The sequence below is a fragment of the Pristiophorus japonicus genome, chromosome 18, assembly GCF_044704955.1.
Source record: "Pristiophorus japonicus isolate sPriJap1 chromosome 18, sPriJap1.hap1, whole genome shotgun sequence".
Classification (NCBI taxonomy): Eukaryota; Metazoa; Chordata; class Chondrichthyes; family Pristiophoridae; genus Pristiophorus; species Pristiophorus japonicus.
This window is the reverse complement of record NC_091994.1, coordinates 96,782,631-96,804,212: the sequence shown is the minus strand read 5'-3', so window position 1 is coordinate 96,804,212 and position 21,582 is coordinate 96,782,631. Positions and strand designations below refer to the sequence as shown.

Genomic DNA, 21,582 nt, shown 5'->3' with positions numbered 1-21,582 from the left:
ATCTCGGAACCAATGTGCCGCAGTCATCAGTGCTTACACCCCTACACTCGATGCAATGGATGAGGCTAAAGAGGGTTTTTATGCCAACGTTGAGACATCCTTGTCCGCATCCCCACGGGCGACAAATTGATCCTCCTGGGTGATTTTAATGCCAGGGTTGGCAAAGACACAGCCCTCTGGGGAGGCGTGATTGACAGACAGGGGGTAGGGAAAGCCAACTCCAGTGGTACCTACTCCTGACAAAATGTCGAGAACATGAACTCCTTATCACCAACACCCTGTTCCACCAGAGGAACAAATACAAGGCATCGTGGCAACACCCTCGCTCCAAAGACTGGCACCTGCTCGACTATGTCATTGTCCGAGCCAGGGATCGCAAGGATGTGCGCATCATCCGCGCCATGACAGGAGCTGATGACTGCTGGACAGACCATCGCCGAATCCAATCCATCATGACCATTAACATTGCCCCAAAGCAGAGGGGACAGCAGAAGCAGTTCTGCAAAAAAGTTAATGCCGGGGCACTTAGAGCCCCAGCTAAGAGAACCCTATACAGCCAGCGCCTCCATAGCCAATCTGGCATGCCTTGATGACCCCGAGATGCTGAATCCCCATAGCGCTTGGTCTGCCTCCAGGCCTCTATAACCAGTGCCTGTGAAGAGACACTTGGTCACTCAACCAGGAAACATCAGGACTGGTTTGATGAAAATGATCAGGAGATTGAAGAACTAATAGATAGCAAGCGCAAAGCATTTCTGAGCCTCAAGCAGCAGCCCAACTCGGGAGCTGCAAAACAACATTACAGACGGCTCAAGGCTCAGGTCCAACAAAAAACTCGGGACCTAAAGAACAGGTGGTGGATGGAGAAAGCACAGGAGATACAACAACGGTCGACAGCCACGATATGCGAGGATTCTTCACTGCAGTCAAGGCCACCGACGGTCCAAACTCCCAAGGCCCCACCCCACTCCTGGCCAAGAACGGGGAAACACTCATCAAGGACACCGAGGCTGTCAGGGCCCAATGGAAGGAGCACTTTGAAGATCTCCTCAATCGAGACTCTGCCTTTCACTTGAGTGTTCTCGATTCCATCCTGCAGCATGCGACCTGCCACCACCTCAGTGAAATTCCAACGCTGCACGAGGTAGGCGAAGCCATAAAACAGCTTAAGAATAACAAGGCTACAGGTGCGGATGGAATCCCTGCTGAGGCGCTAAAACATGGTGGAGAGGCACCGTTGGCGCGGATACATGACCTCATCTCTCTCATCTGGAGGGAGGCGAGCATGCCGGGAGATCTGAGAGATGCAATGATTGTGACCATTTTTAAAAAGGGGGACAAGTCCGACTGCGGCAACTACAGGGGAATCTCCCTGCTTTCAGCCACTGGGAAAGTTGTTGCTCGAGTTCTCCTCAATCGTCTTCTCCCTGTGGCCGAGGAGCTCCACCCGGAATCACAATGCGGATTTCGTCCCCTGCGGGGCACAACAGACATGATCTTTGCAGCGCGCCAGTTGCAGGAAAAATGCAGGGAGCACCGCCAGCCCTTATACATGGCCTTTTTCGATCTTACAAAGGCCTTTGACACTGTCAACCATGAGGGCTTATGGAGCGTCCTTCTCCGTTTCGGATGCCCCCAAAAGTTTGTCAACATCCTTCGCCTGCTTCACGATGACATGCAAGCCGTGATCCTTACCAACGGATCCATTACAGACCCAATCCAAGTCCGGACCGGGGCCAAACAGGGCTGCATCATCGCTCCAACCCTCTTCTCGATCTTCCTCGCCGCCATGCACCACCTCACAATCAACAAGCTCCCCGCTGGAGTGGAACTAAACTACAGAACCAGTGGGAAGCTGTTTAACCTATGCCGCCTCCAGGCCAGGTCCAAGATCACCCTAACCTCTGTCGTTGAGCTGCAGTATGCGGACAACGCCTGCGTCTGTGCACATTCAGAAGCTGAACTCCAGGATATAGTCAATGTATTCACTGAGGCATATGAAAGCATGAGCCTTACGCTTAACATCCGTAAGACAAAGGTCCTCCACCAGCCTGTCACCGCCGCACAGCACTGCCCTCCAGTCATCAAGATCCACGGCGCGGCCCTGGACAACGTGGACCATTTCCCATATCTCAGGAGCCTCTTATCAACAAAAGCAGACATTGATGCAGAGATTCAGCATCGCCCGAGTGCGCCAGCACAGACTTCGGCCGTCTGAGGAAAAGAGTGTTTGAAGACCAGGCCCTCAAATCTACCACCAAACTCATGGTCTACAGGGCTGTAGTAATACCTGCCCTCATGTATGGATCTGAGGCATAAGAACATAAGAACATAAGAATTAGGAACAGGAGTAGGCCATCTAGCCCCTCGAGCCTGCTCCGCCATTCAATAAGATCATGGCTGATCTGGTCGTGGACTCAGCTCCACTTACCCGCCCTCTCCCCGTAACCCTTAATTCCCTTATTGGTTAAAAAACTATCTATCTTTGACTTGAAAACATTCAATGAGCTAGCCTCAACTGCTTCCTTGGGCAGAGAATTCCACAGATTCACAACCCTCTGGGAGAAGAAATTCTTTCTCAACTCGGTTTTAAATTGGCTCCTCCGTATTTTGAGGCTGTGCCCCCTAGTTCTAGTCTCCCCTACCAGTGGAAACAACCTCTCTGCCTCTATCTTGTCTATCCCTTTCATGATTTTAAATGTTTCTATAAGATCACCCCTCATCCTTCTGAACTCCAACGAGTAAAGACCCAGTCTACTCAATCTATCATCATAAGGTAACCCCCTCATTTCTCGAATCAGCCTAGTAAATCGTCTCTGTACCCCTTCCAAAGCTAGTATATCCTTCCTTAAGTAAGGTGACCAAAACTGCACGCAGTACTCCAGGTGCGGCCTCACCAATACCTTATACAGTTGCAGAAAGACCTCCCTGCTTTTGTACTCCATCCCTCTCGCAATGAAGGCCAACATTCCATTCACCTTCCTGATTACCTGCTGCACCTGCAAACTAACCTTTTGGGATTCATGCACAAGGACACCCTGTGCGGAGGGGAGCGGGTAGGTCCGAAGGCCTCCTTGTAGGACTGCTCCTGGGCACGGCCAAGGGAGCCATCAGCCGGTCCAGGTAGCGGGCGGTCGAGGGGGTCGTTCAACCTGACTGCCTGCCTCTCTTCCGCTCTTACATCCGGTCCAGGGTGTCCTTGGAGATGGAGCACGCGGTGTCCACCGGTACGCTCGCGGCCTTCCGCGAGAGGTGGGCACCGGAGGGACTGGAGTGCATCATCACGCCCGGCAACCAAATTTTAATTTGATTTTATGTTTTAAAGTTTAATTTGTTTTAATTGCCGGTGCTTTTAGTGTCCCCCTCCCCTTTTATAGGGGGCACTGGAAAAAGGAAAATTTGATTTTAGTGCCCAAAACAAAAAACCCCAAAAAAGGAAAAAAAAAGGGCCTTGTAAATGTCTGGTGTGTCATCCAGGGCGGGTGGCACCGATTAATGTTTTTGTCTTGCAGGTAAACTCCAAAAAGAGTTTCATGCACAAGGACCCCCAGGTCCCTCTGCACCATAGCATGTTGTAATTTCTCCCCATTCAAATAATATTCCCTTTTACTGTTTTTTTTCCCAAGGTGGATGACCTCACACGTTCCGACATTGTATTCCATCTGCCAAACCTTAGCCCATTCGCTTAACCTATCCAAATCTCCTTGCAGCCTCTCTGAGATCTCTACACAACCCGCTTTCCCATTAATCTTAGTGTCATATGCAAATTTTGTTGCACTACACTCTGTCCCCTCTTCTAGGTCATCTATGTGTATTGTAAACAGTTGTGGTCCCAGCACTGATCCCTGTGGCACACCATTAACCACTGATTTCCAACCGGAAAAGGACCCATTTATCCCGACTCTCTGCTTTCTGTTCGCCAGCCAATTCTCTATCCATGCTAATACATTTCCACTGACTCCGCGTACCTTTATCTTCTGCAGTAACCTTTTGTGTGGCACCTTATCGAATGCCTTTTGAAAATCTAAATACACCACATTCATCGGTACACCTCTATCCACCATGCTCGTTATATCCTCAAAGAATTCCAGTAAGTTAGTTAAACATGATTTCCCTTTCATGAATCCACTTGATTGCACTATTCCAATCTAGATGTCCCGCTATTTCTTCCTTAATAATAGTTTCAAGCATTTTCCCCACTACAGATGTTAAACTAACCGGCCTATAGTTACCTGCCTTTTGCCTGCCCCCTTTTATAAACAGAGGCGTTACATTAGCTGCTTTCCAATCCGCTGGTACCTCCCCAGAGTCCAGAGAATTTTGGTAGATTATAACGAATGCATCTGCTATAACTTCCACCATCTCTTTTAATACCCTGGGATGCATTTCATCAGGACCAGGGGACTTGTCTACCTTCAGTCCCATTAGCCTGTCCAGCACTACCCCCCTAGTGATAGTGATTGTCTCAAGGTCCTCCCTTCCCACATTCCTGTGGCCTGCAAATTTTGGCATTGTTTTTGTGTCTTCCACTGTGAAGACGGAAGCAAAATAATTGTTTAAGGTCTCAGCCATTTCCACATTTCCCATTATTAAATCCCCCTTTTCATCTTCTAAGGGACCAACATTTACTTTAGTCACTCTTTTCCGTTTTATATATCTGTAAAAGCTTTTACTATCTGTTTTTATGTTTTGCGCAAGTTTACCTTCGTAATCTATCTTCCCTTTCTTTATTGCTTTTTTAGTCATTCTTTGCTGTTGCTTAAAATTTTCCTAATCCTCTAGTTTCCCACTAACCTTGACCACCTTATACGCATTGATCTTTGATTTGATACTTTCCTTTATTTCCTTGGTTATCCACGGCTGGTTATCCCTTCTCTTGCCACCCTTCTTTTTCACTGGAATATATTTTTGGACAATGTATAGAAGGCATGGACAATGTATAGAAGGCACCTCAAGTGGCTGGAGATATATCACCAACAATGTCTCCGCAAGATCCAATAAATTCCCTGGGGAGACAGGCACACCAACATCAGTGCCCTCGTCCAGGCTAACATCCCCAGCACTGAAGCACTGACCACACTCGATCAGCTTCACTGGGCAGGCCACATAGTACGCATGCCAGATATGAAACTCCCTAAGCAAATGCTTTATGTGGAGCTCCTTCATGGTAAATGAGCCAAAGGAGGACAGTGGAAACGTTATAAGGACACCCTCAAAGCCTCCCTGGTAAAGTGCGACATCACCACTGACACCTGGGAGACCCTGGCCGCAGACCCATTGAGGTGGAGAAAGTCCATCCAGGAGGGTGTTGAGCTCTTCGAGTCTCAATGCAAAGAGCAAGAAGAGGCCAAGCGCAGACAGCGGAAGGAGCGCGCGGCAAACCAGCCCCACCGACAGCTTCCCTCGACGAATGTCTGTCCCACCTGTAACAGGGTCTGTGGCTCTCGTATAGGACTGTTCAGCCATCAAAGAACTCACGTTGGGAGTGGAAGCAAGTATTCTTCGATTCCGAGGGACTGCCTATGATATGATATACTATCAATAAGGTTTACACTGTGTATATACTATGCTGGCACCACTAGAGAGTGCAACTGGTGGAGACCGGGGTTTCCTGCTCCTGTGGCAGAGGCTGTCCACCAGAGGGCACTGCGGTGAGAGACCTGAGGGTCACCTGCATAGGTGTGCAGGGCCCAGTATGTTTGTGCCTCACTCTGGAGTTACGAATAAAGGACCAAGGTCACTACAGTTTGAGTACAACACATTGCCTCGTGGAGTCATTCATAAAGGCATTACAGACATAACAACTGGCGTCGAGAATACGGACTTTCACGCGATTATGGCTACCTTTGGCACACTAAAAGACTTCGCAGAGGGTGATGATTGGGATGCCTTCACAGAAAGGCTCAAGCAATATTTTGTGGCAAACGACCTGGCAGAGGAGACGGACACATTGCCGGAGAAGCGCAAGGCTATACTGCTGACCAGTTATGAGTCCGAGGTCTAACGCCTCGTCAGGGACTTACTGGCACCCATGAAGGCCAAGGATAACACATACAATGAGCTGACTGAACTAATTCATGACTAACTAAAACCAAAACAGAGCATCCTCACGGCCAGGCACAGATTCTACACTCACCGCAGACCTGAGGGCCAAGAGATTGCAAAATATGCTGCCGACCTCAGGAGACTTGCGGCACCATGTGATTTCGGCATGCACCTCAACAAAGCATTGCGAGACATCTTCATTATGGGAATTGGCCACGAGGACCTTCTTCACAAGCTATTATCTGCCGACACCAAGTCAACCTGCAGAAGGCCATCAGCATCAGTCAGGCGTTCATGACCTCAACCTGCAGCACCAAGCAAATTATTCATCCTGTGGACTGAAACCCGGCAAGTACTGTACACAGAATGGTGCCTTTCACAGGCAAGACTGTAGAACGTGGCTCTGCCCAGGGCAGAGAGCACAGACCTCAGGGTTCCAGAACTCAAGAGTCCACCGAGGGGTGCTAATCGAGTAGCACCATGCTGGCGTTGCGGAGGAAACCATAGGGCTCACTAGTGTCGGTTTGCTGAGTACGTATGCAAAGCCTGTAACATGAATGGCCACCTCCAGCGTATGTGCAAAAGAAATACAACTCACTGTCTAGCAGAGGAGTCGGTAGATGACTTTGAATCCAGCGGGGAGTATGATGATTTGGCCAGAGAGGAAGCTCAGCCCCAAGAAGAAGTGTATGGAGTGTATACACGCACCACCAATTGTCCTCCAGTGAAGATGGAAGTCGAGATAAACGGCGCTCCAGTCTTCATGGAAGTGGACACGGGAGCGAGCCAGTCAATGATGAGCCAGGATGCCTTTGAGGGGCTATGGAATTAAAAACGACCCGAGCTGGTTCCAGTACAGGAAAAGTTGTGCACCTACACCAAGGAACCGATCCCAGTCCTTGGTAGTGCTGATGTAAGTGTAATCCATAATGGCGTGGTGCACAAGTTACCTCTGTGGATTGTTGCAGGTGATGGTCCAATGCTATTCGGAAGAAGATGGATGGGGAAGATCCAGTGGAAATGGGAAGACCTCTTCACTCCAGCAGTCGATGTCCCCTGTGCTCAGAGGCAGAGCAAAACCTCACCTTCGCTTGGGCCAGGCACCAGAGACCAGACCAGCGCAGCACCTGAGGCACAGACCGTCCATCATGACTGCATGGCAATGATCCGACCGGAATGACCTAAAAGTATCTTCCCGGTTCCAGTGGCAGGACTCCTGGGGAGCAAGATTGAATTCACAGGCACTCTTCCAGCTTTTGTGGCAGAATCGTGGGAGAGAAGGATCAAGGCAGTCAACCTCTAGGACAGAGGCAAGATGGCATCCCTGCTGCAGCGAGGTGCAGCGTAGCTGAAATAAAAGATGGCCGCGGCCATATCACGAGGTGCAACGCTGAGGGACCAACACGCGGTGTCTAACAAAGAATTTGATTGGGGTAAAGCCAGCAGGGTTCTCTTAAAGGAGACCTGCAACCAACTGAACTTAAAGAGACATTGTATGCATGGCAATCAATGTAACGAACCGATTAAGATTGTGAACAAATGTTGTTGTGAGATGTCGGTACTATTCCTAATGTAAAGAACAAAATGTTGTTGCAAGATGTCAATACCAGTCCTAATGTAAAGAGCAAAATGTTGTTGTGAGATGTCAGGAATAGAGTGTCCCCAAAAGTAGCAAGTGAGCGAATTTGGGGGGGTAAAGGCGCTGATCCTGATACCCTGCCACAGGTCTATCCCACGCTGCAGACACGTGACGGCACTATTCGCCACAGACCTGGACACTAAAATGGCGCTAATACGCGCAGTCGACCACTGTTGCCCATCACCCGGGTGGAGACGGCGCAGCCCCCAGTCCCAGTCGCTACCTCGGCCATGTTCGGGAGCGAAAGGTCAGAACCAACAAGTTCTCCAAACAGGACCTGGAACAGCCAGGTTCCCAACACCGTTAGAGAACAGGCAGACGATTCTGCAGCCCTCAAAGGAGGACAGGGAGGCCACACACATCTGTGGCTCTGCCCACCACCAGGCAACGGCAAAGGCCCCGAGTCCTGGCTAGGTGAGCGAACCAAGCCCACCCCGCTAGCAGGGGTGCAGCGCCACTATCAGACGACTAGGACACCGTCCGGTTGCTCTGCAACCTGTGTTCTCGCATACCTGTACTGCTACCTCAGTACTTACCATGACTGAACCATGAATGCAATCTACCCAATCCTGACGCACGACCGCAAAACGTAACAAATGTAAGTCACTGAACCAAGGTGTTACGATACAAACTGTAACTTCCTTTCTTTGTACTTGTATGTTAATGTAATGGGCCTGCTGCACAATCTCGCTGTGGAGGGTGGGGTGGGGGCGGTAAATGGATGTATGTCGCCATGGACACACACATGGATCACACCCAGAACCCACTGGAACCTCCACTGCATCATCGAACAATCCAAACTGGTAACCACTACCCAACGTTGTGGCAAAAGGACTTGGGGGTTAACAGGGAGAGAGCCAAGCCAAAGCACAGCCAAGGTGCAAGGGCTAATAGCACTTAAGTCTGGGGAGAGCTAAGCCAGAGCACATAGTGCAAAGGTAATCGGCACAAAGGACTTGGGAGAGAGTGATGTTATATATGCAGACTATCGATATACTCTCTGTGTAGTCACTGTATAGTTGCATAAGATGAAGCCTTGTTACCTGATGTACTATCAAATAAGACTTACACTGTGTATATACTATGCTGGCACCACTAGAGGGTGCAACTGGTGGAGACTGGGGTTTCCTGCCCCTGTGGCAGAGGCTGTTCACCAGAGGGCACTGTGGTGGGAGACCTGAGGATCACCTGCATAGGTGTGCAGGGCCCAGTATCAGAGGCTGCTCACCATGCTTGTGCCTCACTCTGTAATTACGAATAAAGGACCAAGGTCACTACAGTTTGAGTACAACACATTGCCTCGTGGAGTCATTCATAAATGCATTACAGACATAACACTGGGAATGTTTGATGGGGCAGTTTAGAGAGAGCTTTACTCTGTATCTAACCCGTGCTGCACCTGTCCTGGGAATGTTTGATGGGACAGTGTAGAGGGAGCTTTACTCTGTATCTATCCCGTGCTGTTCTTGCCCTGGGAACATTCGATGTGAAAGAGCGGAAGGAGATTTATACTGTCTCTAACCTTGAGTGCTTGGTGCTGACGTCAGGAGCTCAAAATAGTAAGTGTTCCATTCCCCAGCATTAACATCGCTAACCTTGATGAGCACAAAATTCACACAAAAAGAAGTCGTAAAAAACCCATGCGAGTGGTGCCAGAAGCATGCAGCTTGACAGGTCTGCAACTCAAGCACAAATTGAGAGCACTCGCAATTTTAATATTTAATACTCTCTGTACGAGCCAGGCTGGGGCGGCACAGAACTCTCTTTTTAGATCGCAAATCTCCAGACACGTGCCAGGATCGTTCATTTTGATTATTCAAGGGGATCCTATCAATGAATGCTATGGATTTTTCACACGGCCATTGTGAGAATGAAGTTGCTGTGAAGAATTGCTGTTAATTTCTGTCCTTCCACCCACCACAACAAAAAAAGTCCCCTCCCAAATTAGGAATAGATATTAAAAATTGAATTTTAAAAAGCACTTCGATGGTTTTTCCCAAAGCCCAAAATAGTCTGAAGCTGTTCGGTGATATTGCTGTGATGTTAAAATTTTAATGGATTTTTGAAGTAAACATTCATGGTTTAATTATAGAATAATGGCCACTTGGGAGTGAGTTACAGTCTGGAATCTAATCGAGGGGTTCAGGTAGTTTATATGCAGAATAACAGATATCCGGGAGTGAGTTACAGGCTGGAATCTAATCGAGGGGTTCGGGTGGTTTATATATAGAATAACAGATACCCGGGAGTGAGTTACAGGCCGGAATCTAATCGAAGGGTTCAGGCAGTTTATATATAGAATAACAGATACCCGGGAGTGAGTTACAGGCCGGAATCTAATCGAAGGGTTCAGGCAGTTTATATATAGAATAACAGATACCCGGGAGTGAGTTACAGGCTGGAATCTGATCGAGAGATTCGGGTGGTTCATACATAGAACAACAAAAATGGATGTCCAATATGCCTTGGAAATAAAAGCAAAAACATTTAGGTTTTACCCAACCCTTGCAATGTATGTATTGCAGGTGAAAAATAGCAACACCTGGTCGCATCAAGTATGTAGTAACCACCCAGCATACACCCCTCAACCCTATATCGATTGAGGGATGTCAGTGCTGGGAATGTATCCCTGCAGGATGAGGCTCCGTCAATTCAGCCCCAGAATGCAGCTCAACTCCAATCTCAGAACTGCGTCCTCCCTATTGTCTCCATATGGGTCCACGCCCACTGACATCTGGATGGAGACTGTCCAAATTCATCCCCTCCGGCCCCACTTGCTACTGCACTATTGCCCATTCGTGGTTCAGAATTCCTTGCACTCTGATTGTCTCATTCATCTTGGAGAATGAAAGCCCAGTGTCAATATAGACGTTTCAAGGGACATCTGAAGGAATTCAAATCAATTCTGCCACAAGTACTGTAGTCAAAAGGCATCAAAAGAAGGCTGACATTGATTTCCCTCTCTCCGCACTCCTACGCTGAACTCATTTGTTAAACCAATCTTAAACCACTTCCAGAATCATTTCAAAAGAATGACTCGAATTCGTTTCTGCCTGAGGTATTTATTGCTAAACCTAATTCTGGTTATTTTACATTTTCAATAGGCAAGCCTTCACAAAGCTTTAATCAATAGTAACACCTTGAAGAGAAAAGGGAAAGCTGAAGATGGAGACAAAATGAATGCACAGTACAATGCGCAGTCCATAGAGTGATTTAATGCTCATGCACGTGACATGAATATTCTGGAAATATGCTTCCCCTAGCAGTCCTTCTGTGGTACCAAGGATGTGTCCATCACACCAACTGATGACAAGGGTTTTGAATTATGAAAAAAATTCAAGAATTATGATTTTTTTTCTAAAAAGCACCTTTCACGACCTCAGCACATAAGAACATAAGAAATAAGGAGCATGAGTAAGCCACCTGGCCCCTCGAGCCTGCTCCGCCATTTAATAAGATCATGGCTGATCTGATCATGGATTCAGCTCCACTTCCTTGCCCACTCTCCATAACTCTTTATTCCCTTATCACTTAAAAATCTCTATCTCCGCCTTAAATATATTCAATGCCCCAGCCTCCACAGCTCTCTGAGGCAGAGAATTCCACAGATTTACAACCCTCTGAGAGAAGAAATTCCTCCTCAACTCAGTTTTAAATGGGCAGCCCCTTATTCTGAGACTATGCCCCCTAGTTCTAGTTTCCCCTGAGTGGAAATATTCTCACTGCATTCACCTTGTCAAGCCCCCTCATTATCTTATATGTTTCAATAAGATCACCTCTCTTTCTTCTGAATTCCAATGAGTACAGGCCCAACCTACTCAACCTATCTTCATAAGTCAACCCCCTCATCTCTGGAATCAACCTAGTGAACCTTCTCTGAACAGTCTCCATTGCAAGTATAGCCTTTCTTAAATACGGAGACCAAAACTGTACGCAATACTCTCGGTGTGGCCTCACCAATACCCTGTACAGTTGCAACAGGACTTCTCTGCTTTTATACTCCATCCTCCTTGCAATAAAGGCCAACATTCCATTTGCCTTCCTGAATACTTGCTGTACCTGCATACTAACTTTTTGTGTTTCATGCACAAGGACCCCCAGGTCCCTCTGTACTGCAGCACTTTGCAATTTTTCTCCATTTAAAAAATAATTTGCTTTTCTATTCTTTCTGCCAATGTGGATAACCTCACATTTTCCCACATTATACTCCATCTGCTAACTTTTTGTCCACTCACTTAGCCTGTTTTTCTCCATTTTCAGAATTTTTGTGTCCTCCTCACAATTTGCTTTCCCACCCATCTTTGTATCATCAGAAAACTTGGCTACATTACACTCGGTCCCGTCATCCATGTCATTAATATAGATTGTAAATAGTTGAGGTCCCAGCACTGATCCCTGCGGCACCCCACTAGTTATTGTTTGCCAATTGGAAAATGACCCATTTATCCTGATTCTCTGTTTTATATTAGTTAGCCAATCCTCTATCCATGCTAATATATTACCCCCAACCCTGTGAACTTTTATCTTGTGCAGTAACCTTTTATGTGGTACCTTATCGAATGCCTTCTGGAAATCCAAATACACCACATCCATTGGTTCCCCTTTATCCACCCTGCTTGTTACATCCACAAAGAATTCCAGCAAATTTGTCAAACATGATTTCTCTTTCATAAAGCCATGCTGACTCTGCTTGATTGAACTATGCTTTTACAAATATCCTGCTACTGCTTCCTTAATAATGGACTCCTGCATTTCCCAACTACAGAAGTTAGGCTAACTGGCTTGTCGTTTCCTGCTTTCTGTCTGCCTCCTTTTGTAAACAGGGGCGTTACATTTGCTGTTTTCCAATCCGCTGGGGTCTTCCCAGAATCGAAGGAATTTTGGTAGATTACAACCAATACATCCACTATCTCTGCAGCCACTTCTTTTAAGACCCTAGGATGCAAGCCATCGGGTCCAGGGGACTTGTCCACCTTTAGTCCCATTATTTTGCCGAGTACTACTTCTTTAGTGATAGTGATTGTTTTAAGTTCCTCCCTCCCTATAGCCCGTTGATTATCCACTATTGGAATGTTTTTAGTGTCCCAAAGCGCCTTACAGCCAATTAAGTAGTTTTTTAAAAAAGTATAGTCACTGTCGTAATGTAAGAAATGATAATGATAAAGGATAGCAAAACAATCCTATAAGGAGACATCTATAATATAATAAAAGTCTTTCGGCATCTGGAGTATTGCGTTCTATTCTGGGCATCGTATCTCAGGAAGGAAGGATATATTGGCCTTGGAGTGGGTGCAGCGGAGATTCACCAGAATTATGCCGGGGTTAAAAGGGTTTAATTATGAGGACAGGTTGCATTCCCTTGACTATAGGAGATTAAGCGGTGATCAAATTGAGGCGTTTAAGACAAATTAAGGATCTGATAAGGTAGATAGAGAGAAATGATTTTCTCTGGTGGAGCATAACCTTAAAATTAGAGTTAGGCCGATCAGGGCTGATGTCAGGAAGCACGTCTTCACACAAAGGGCAGTGGAAATCTAAAACACTCTCCCCCAAAAAGCTGTTGAGGTTGGGGGTCAATTGAAAATGTCAAAACTGAGATTGATAGATTTTTGTTAGGCAAGGGTATTAACGTTATGGAACTATGGCGGGTAGATGGAGTTAAGATACAGATCAGCCATGATCTAATTGAATGGCGGAACGGGCTTGAGAGGCTGAATAGCCCCCTCCTGTTCTTGTATTCCGATAATCCACACTTACCTCTTGTAGTATTTCCCCCATCACAATTTCAACATTGGGTTTTGGTTATATCACAACGACTGTATCCTCAAACTCACGATGAGCAACAGCACCTGAGATCTGCTCCTATATGGATGCAGTACTGACCGCATGCAATAATATAACTAATCAACAACTTATAAATAGATGAACAACACAGAGCAGCAAACAACTCAACCACTCGGGGAAAATGTGCACAAAGAAAGATTTGCATTTATATGGCGCCTTTCACAACCTCAGGACATCCCAAAGCGCTTAACAGCCAGTGAAGTATTTTTGAAGAGTAGTCACTGTTGTAATGTAGGAAATGCAGCAGGCAATTTACGCACAGCAAGGTCCCACAAACAGCAATGTGATAATGAGCAGATAATCTGTTTCAATGATGTTGGTTGCAGGATAAATATTGGCCAGGACACCGGGAAGAACTCCTCGGTTCCCCATAGTGCCATGGGATCATTTACGTCTACCTGAGAGGGCAGGCGGGGCCTCGGTTTAGGATCTCAACTATTACACAGCACAGGAGCTGAGCAATATGAGTGATGTCAGCTAACGTTGAGATAGATCAATAGCAAAATGTGTTACATTTTTCTGATTGCCCCACAGCAACGTGCAGCTGAAACTACACTCGAGCCCCCATTGATAGCACAGCAGTTCCTATATAAATGAGGCAGCCGAATGAGATGTTAAGCCGAGGCCCCGTCTGCCCCTCAGGTGGGTGTAAAAGATCCCACGGTACTATTTCAAAGAAGAGCAGGGGAGTTCTCCCCGGTGTCATGGCCATTATTTATCCCTCAACCAACATCACTAAAACAGATTATCACGCCATTTATCTCAATACTGTTTCTGGGATTTTGCTGCGTGCAAATTGGCAGCCATGTTTCCTATATTACAACAGTGGAATTGCGCACCTTGTATTCTTGTGTTGCTGGATCTGATCTAATTCAGAGCAATGGGAGTCAGGCAATACTGCGACACTGACTATAAGTTGCATACAACAGTTTCATTGCCACTAATCCGTTGATGTCCAGCTGAATTCTACTTTGAGAATTATCACCAGTACGTTTTTATCGACACCAACACCTTGGCTGCCCGTGTTTGCAAACATTGTACCACCATACCTATGCCGCGAATATGCCGTCTCCAGAGAATACAACCACTACACCAGCAAAGAAATGCCGATCCAGGCCGACTTGAACAACCTACCACCAACCCGTCTCAAGTGTAGAAGGCTATTTTGGACCGTCACTGAAGTCCTTCAGCGATCTCCCCTCAGCCTCGATGACCGATGGTGAAATGCTTGGAAGAACTGCGACATACGGAATGGATTCCTTATAGAGGAGCCCACAATACAACCTGAAGAATCAAACCTTCCTCATAAACAGTGGGCAACAATCAACCGTCTCAGAACCGGTCATGGTCGATGCTGCCATCTTCTCCATCGGTGGAAGATCCCCATCATGTGACTGTGGAGCTCCTAATCAGACCCTGGAACACATCATTGCGCAGGAGATGAAATAATGGGCTGAAGAGGCTTCCTCAATGGAAGTATTTTTATAAAATTCTATTTTTCAAACTGGCTTAATTTCCTCTTTTGTGCCACAGCCCAGTCTTGCAGGATAATTGACAGATCCAGTCAGCACGGTATTGAGAAAGGATTCCGGGTGATTCACTTTGATTTGGCCTCCCTTCCCTCTCCCCATGTGGCACGCTGTGTACTTTGCCTATACCGCTCTCTGCTACCTCGCCCAAGTGACCATCCTTTAGGTTTTGGCCAGGACAGATATTTCTTCATCAGCAAAGCAACAAAGCTAAGCTGACCCCTGACCTCAGCCAATGTCCTTACACACTTTCCCTGGATGGTTATCGGGAGCTGGTATGCTGGTTGATTCTTACCCTCCATAGCCACGGGTCACTGAGGCCAATTATACTGTCCTTACCATCACACTAGCTGAGATCAAAGAAAGATTTGCATTTCTACCGCGTCTTTCACGACCTCAGGACATTCCAAAGTGCTTTACAGCCAATGAAGTACATTTGAAATGTGGTCACTGTTGTAATGTAGGGATAAAAAGGACAGGAGTGAACCTTCTTCAAATATGGCTCAGTTCCTCAACACCTACCAACTGAGCCAGCATGTTTTGAGGGGTTCAACATACTTGTTACTATTAAGTTAAGGAAAGATTTGCATTACTAAAATCTCTGATTCACATCTCCCTCAAAACACTTCACACCTTGAATTCAGAAGTGCCGTCACCGTTGTTATGTAGGGAAATGCAGTAGCTATTTTGCACATAGCAAGATTCGGCAAACAGCAATAAGGTGAATAAGCAGTCGGTTTATTTCTGGTGATGGTGAATGCGGGCCAGGACACCGGGAATGGTGCCCGCTCTCCGTGAGATCCTAAACACTATCTAACGGGCAGCTGGAGTTTCGGTTTAGCATCTCAATCAAAGGACTACACCTCCGACAATTCAGCATTCCCTCAGAACCGGAGTGTGCAAGTACTCACTTGGAGTAAACCCTGGAGTGGGGCTTGAACCCACAACCTCCTGACTGAAAGGTTAGTGTGACCCAAGCTGACACGTGAATGCTGATGTTCCGGTGGGCTGATGGAAAGTGGAATGTTTTAACATTCTCAACCTTGTTTTCAAATCCTCCATGGACTCGCTCCTCTCTATCTCTGTAACCTCCTCCAGCCCTACGATCTTCCGAGATCTCTGTGCTCCTCCAATTCTTGTGCATCCCTGATTTTCTTTGCCCCACCATTGGCGGCCATGCCTTCAATCTGGAATTCCATCTCTAAACCTCTCCCCCTCTCCTTTCAGACACTCCTTAAAACCTACCTCTTCGACTAAGCTTTTGTTCACCTGTCCTTATGTGGATTTGTGTCAAATTCTGTCTGATAGCCCTTCTGCGTAGCATCTTGGGACGTTTTACTACGTTAAAGGTGCTATATAAATGCAGGTTGCTGTTTCCATTCTGGTGACACCACCGATGAGGGGACGCTGTGTGTGCGTGTCCTCTGGAGCAGCTCTTATTTTGTTGTAACGGAGGTTGAAACATAGGGACAAGTCGTCACCCTGACCAAAGGAAAACTCGCTATGGGGTCGGGACACTGCAGTGCTCCACCGGTTAATGACTAAACAACAGGCAAGCAGGCTGCTCCTGATGGAAGGAAGATGTAGCCCAGTGACCTTCACCAGGCCAGTAGCACTGCACTATCGTCAAGCACAAGAGACAGATCTGTGCAGAGAGGTGCAGTCAGCCATTTGAGGCCCAGCAATCAAGACAAATAAGAAGCAAAGTCAGACAAGGGGTGGCTGAGCGGCTGTGTCCTGCCGGCCTGCTCTGTGATCACCTGTGAGCCGAAGCATGAAGCACAATTGATTTCCGTTCAGGCAAAGTTCAATTTACTGGAACAAAAAGAAGGCTTGCTTCTATCAGACTGTTCTAACAAGAATTCTCCTCTGATGTTATTGATGCCAGCAGGGATAGACTGCACTCAAACTGTACACTTCTAATGGCTATTTGCAATACAGCACTGGCTCTACCAGCTCTTCTCCACTCCACTTTAGACTCGGGTTAGATGAGGTAGGGTGGGAGGAGGCTCATGTGGAGCATAAACACCACCAGATACTGTTAGGGCCAAATGGCCTGTTTCTGTGCTGTACATTCTATGTCATTCTGGGTGTACCTCCTCAAGTGCTGGTCTTTGTTATGTGTTCATGATGTTAATTCGGTTGGCCAGCTCTATGTATTTGGAGACTTGTGTTTATGTTACCCAGGACGGAAAAAAAATAGGCCATCAGCTTCATCCTTGGCTGATATCATCCCCAAATACCAACCCTCCCTTCCATTCACCTCCTGGAAAAGGTAACATTCCAGATATGTAGCCAAATCAGGAGCCCTCTGACGAAAATTTCTCAAAAAGAGTCAGCCCTCCTAACAGCTCCTTCTTTGGCTCAGTGATGCATTTTGTCTGATTATGCTTCCGTTAAAGATGCTATATAAATGCAAGTTGCTGCCTGGCCTCCCCACGTTCTACCCTACCTAAACCTGAGATCATCCAAAACTCGGCAGCCCGTGTTCTAACTCGCACCAAGTCCCGCTCACCCCATCACCCCTGTGCTCGCTGACCTACATTGGCTCCCGGTTAAGCAACGCCTCAATTTCAAAATTCTCATCCTTGTTTTCAAATCTCTCCATGGCCTCGCCCCTCCCTATCTCTGTAATCTCCTACAACCTCCTGAGATATCTGCGCTCCTCTAATTCTGCCCTCTTGAGCATCCCTGATTATAAACGCTCAACCATTGGTGGTCGTGCCTTCTGTTGCCTAGGCCCCAAGCTCTGGCATTTCTTGCCTAAACCTCTCCGTCTCTTGTTCCTCCTATAGGACGCTCCTTAAAACCTACCTCTTTGACCAAGCTTTTGTCACCTGCTCTAATTTCTCCTTATGTGGCTTGGTGTCAATTTTTTGTCTCATAATACTCCTGTGAAGTGCCTTGGGATGTTTCACGACATTAAAGGTGCTATATAAATACAAGTTGTTGTTGTACTGAGAAGCAATGGCAATACAAAGTAAATCATTGTATCCAAAGCACTTTGAGATGTATCTGAAAGAGGTGATGAGGCACTGTGGGTTTCCCTTTCTGTATTGGCGATTTTAAGAATAACTAGGTTGCTTGGTCATAGTTCATTGTAGAACAGGTGAGTGCTGCGATGTGGACTCAAGTACCCTTAGTGTTCGATGAAGGCTGCCGGAGCCTCATTTACCTTGTCAACCGTGACAGCTATGGGGCAAACAAAAGAAAGACCTTCGCCATTAGTCCCTGGGTATTGAATCAATATGACAGGACAACTGCTGCAGCAGTGGTGTTCAACTGAGCTGTGCCTTCCGAGGAACTGAAACTCTGGTATCTAATAACGACAATCCATCAACAAGAAAAAGGAAAATAGACTCAATGAACTGAGGAAACTGCTGGGGGCTCAACTTTCCTTAACCATTTTCTTGATGAATCATTCAGTCAGTTCCCATTGAAAATGGAAAGGGAACAGCTGATCCTACTCTGGAGCAGACTGTTGTACCTTCTGACACTGGGACTCTCTCCATTTGTGTCACCAGATTGTGTGTAGATTCTTGGCTCGCTCGCCTCCACAGATTTTTGGCTCACTCTGCTTCATAGACCCTTCATTCACCTCGCATTCAGCAGCTTCTGACTTGATCTGCATTCTGCGCATTGTTTGTTTCGTGACGGACAGACGAAGGTCCAAGACCCATAGTGCTGGACCGAGGTTACAAACGGCACATCAGTCTATTTCCTAATGAGCTGGGGATTCGCTGCACAAAACTGCTCCTCCAACACGGCACCAAAATCAACAGGCGTACACAGAGAGCTTCTGGGTGGCTAGGAAGTGGTAACATTACCGGTGCAGGAAGGGGCATTGTGGGGGAATCTAAAACTAGGGGCCATAAATATAAGACGGTCACTAATAAATCCAATAGGGAACTCAGGAGAAACATCTATACCCAGAGAGTGGTTAAAATGTAGAAGACACATGGAGTGGTTGAGGCGAGTAGCATAGATGCATTTAAGGGGAAGCTAGATAAACACACAAGGGAGAAAGGATCGAAGGTGGGCTGATAGGCTGAGATTATGAGGCGTGGGAGGTGGCTTGCATGGGGCATAAACACCAGCATAGACCAGTTGGGCCAAATGGCCTGTTTCTGTGCTGTACATTCTATGCAATTCTATGTTGTGAGTTTGGGACGTAGGTTAATTGACACGGCAGTGTAGAGGGAGCTTTACTCTGTTCCGAATCAGTACTGCACTTGAACTGGGAGTGATTGGCAGAGAAGTGCAGAGGGAGCTTTACGCTGCATCTAATCAATGCTGCACTTGACCTGGGGCTGTCTGATGCTAACAATGGGTATGGGAAATGGAAAGTGTCCAATTTCCCAGGGCACCCCTCACATTGATGAACAAGAAATTTCCCACAAGAATAAGGAAAACAAAAACGGACAGGAGAGAAGATGAGGCGAATAGGAAGAAATGGTTCCAGTGATGTCAACTTTGGGTTTGAAAAGCCTGTAGATTGGAGGGAGAAGGGAAGATTGAAGAACATGTGAATTTAGCAATATGGCACTCGTCCAACTTCCTTCAACAAAAATGCCTCCTGGACATGGAGGTGTTGAGGGGCTCACACTGAATAGGAATTAAATATTCAAACAGCAAATTCCCACAAACAGTAATGTGACAATGATTATATAATCTGCTTTAGTGATGTTGGCTGAGGGATAAATATTGGCCAGGACACTGGGAAACAGCGGCTGTGGGATATTTTACGTCCTCAGTTTAATGTCTCAACCAAAAGATGGCACCTCTGACAGTGCAGCACTCCCTCAGCACTGCATTGGGGTGTCAGCCTGGATTATGTTGCAGGAGTTGGACTTAAACCCACGATTTTCAGACTCAGAGGCACGGCTGGGGAATGGAACAAATCTGAGGGCAGGCAGAGATGAGGGAAGAGAGGAACACAAGTCTTCTCTCCACTGTTTCTGTCTTTCGGATGAGACGTTAAACCAAGGACCCGTCTGCTCTCTCAAGTGGACGTAAAAGATCCCATGGCACTATTTCAAAGAAGAGCAGGGGAGTTATCCCCAGTGTCCTGGCCAATACTTATCCCTCAAACAACATAGCAAAAACAGATTATCTGGTCATTATCATAGTGCTGTTTGTGGGAGCTTGCTTGTGTGCAAATTGGCTGCCGCGTTTCCTACATTACAACAGTGACTGCACTCCAAAGGTATTCCATTGGCTGTAAAGTGCTTTGAAACATCCAGTGGTAGTGAAAGGCACAATATAAATCCAAGTCTTTCTTTTACTGTTGCAAATATTAAACTTGTTAGGTGATATGGAAACTAGAAAGAGCAACACCAATATCAAATATTAAAACAAAAAACTGGGATATTGGAAGCAGGGAAGAATTATGAATTGCAGATGTAACGACATGTGTGTTTACCAGTCCATCTTGCAAGGAGATTTCATTAGTGAACTATTTCTCCTTGCTCAGTGGCATGCTGGGAGAGCTGTGTATCTGTGGCACAAAGTTAATGCAAGGCTGGGCATTTGGCCAAGACATTAAGTCAAATCGAATTCTGAAAGAAGAGCTGGGATCAGCACATTTTTTTTTCTTCCTGGGTTAGAATTACTTTCTCTCGTGGACGGCCAACCAAGGAGAAATCTGCCGTTAGGAATTACAGAATTAATGGGGCTGAGGCTGGGATTATTTCTCTTGCCAAAGTTTTTTTTTACGAGATCAGCGTGTGAGCGAGCTTGCCTTTAATCGCAGCTTGTTTTCGCTTCTCCGAGAATTTCCTGCAGGTTATTTTTGCTCCATTGCGACGCAAAATTAATAGAGGGTGAAACAAGAGTATCTGGGGTGCCACAACTGCGCATCACCAGTCCTTTGTTAGAGAGAGGGAAGTCAGCCAGGGTTCCTGCTTCTGATCACTACCTCGTGGCGATTCTTGGTGCACGTTTATGAGTGTTGGATGAGCTCAGCTGCGACGACCTTCAAGGTGGATCAGCCTGCTAAAGCTCATGGCCAGCGTCAAGCTGAGCCAGACAGATCTGAAAGGGACGGCAGTTTTCGGTTCCTGGTCTGGGCTGCGATACTGGTAGAGAGGCTAGAATCGAGTGCGGTGCTCCTGGGCTGGGGAGGAGGACATAAAATCAGCTCGGGTTCCTGCATCTGATTGCTGTCCATGATTCTTGCTGCACAGTGCTTGTGCGTGCGTGTGTGGTGGCTGCATGTCCATGCATGCACGTGTGTGAGAGCGTACGTGTGTGTGTACATGTGCGTGTGTGAATGAGAAAGTGTGACTGTGTGCACATGCATGTCTGCACATCTGTGTGAGGGAGTGCGTGTGTGTGAGGGAGGCCGTGTGTATGTGTGAGGGACTGCATGTGTGAGAGGGAAGGCGTGTGTATATGATGAAATGGATGCATGTGTGTGAGGGAACGCGTGTGTGTGTGTGTGTGTGTGTGTGATGGAGCGCGTGTGTGTGTGAGGGAGTGTGTGTGTGAGGGAGCGCATGCACGTGTGCACAATGGAGCGCACGC

General features: G+C 46.9%; 1 protein-coding gene across 1 annotated transcript in view; it reads right to left on the bottom strand.

The window, feature by feature from the left end:
- Positions 1-21,582, bottom strand: part of camta1a (calmodulin binding transcription activator 1a) — a 1,521,665-nt gene that overhangs the window by 792,502 nt on the left and 707,581 nt on the right. The window lies entirely within an intron of this gene.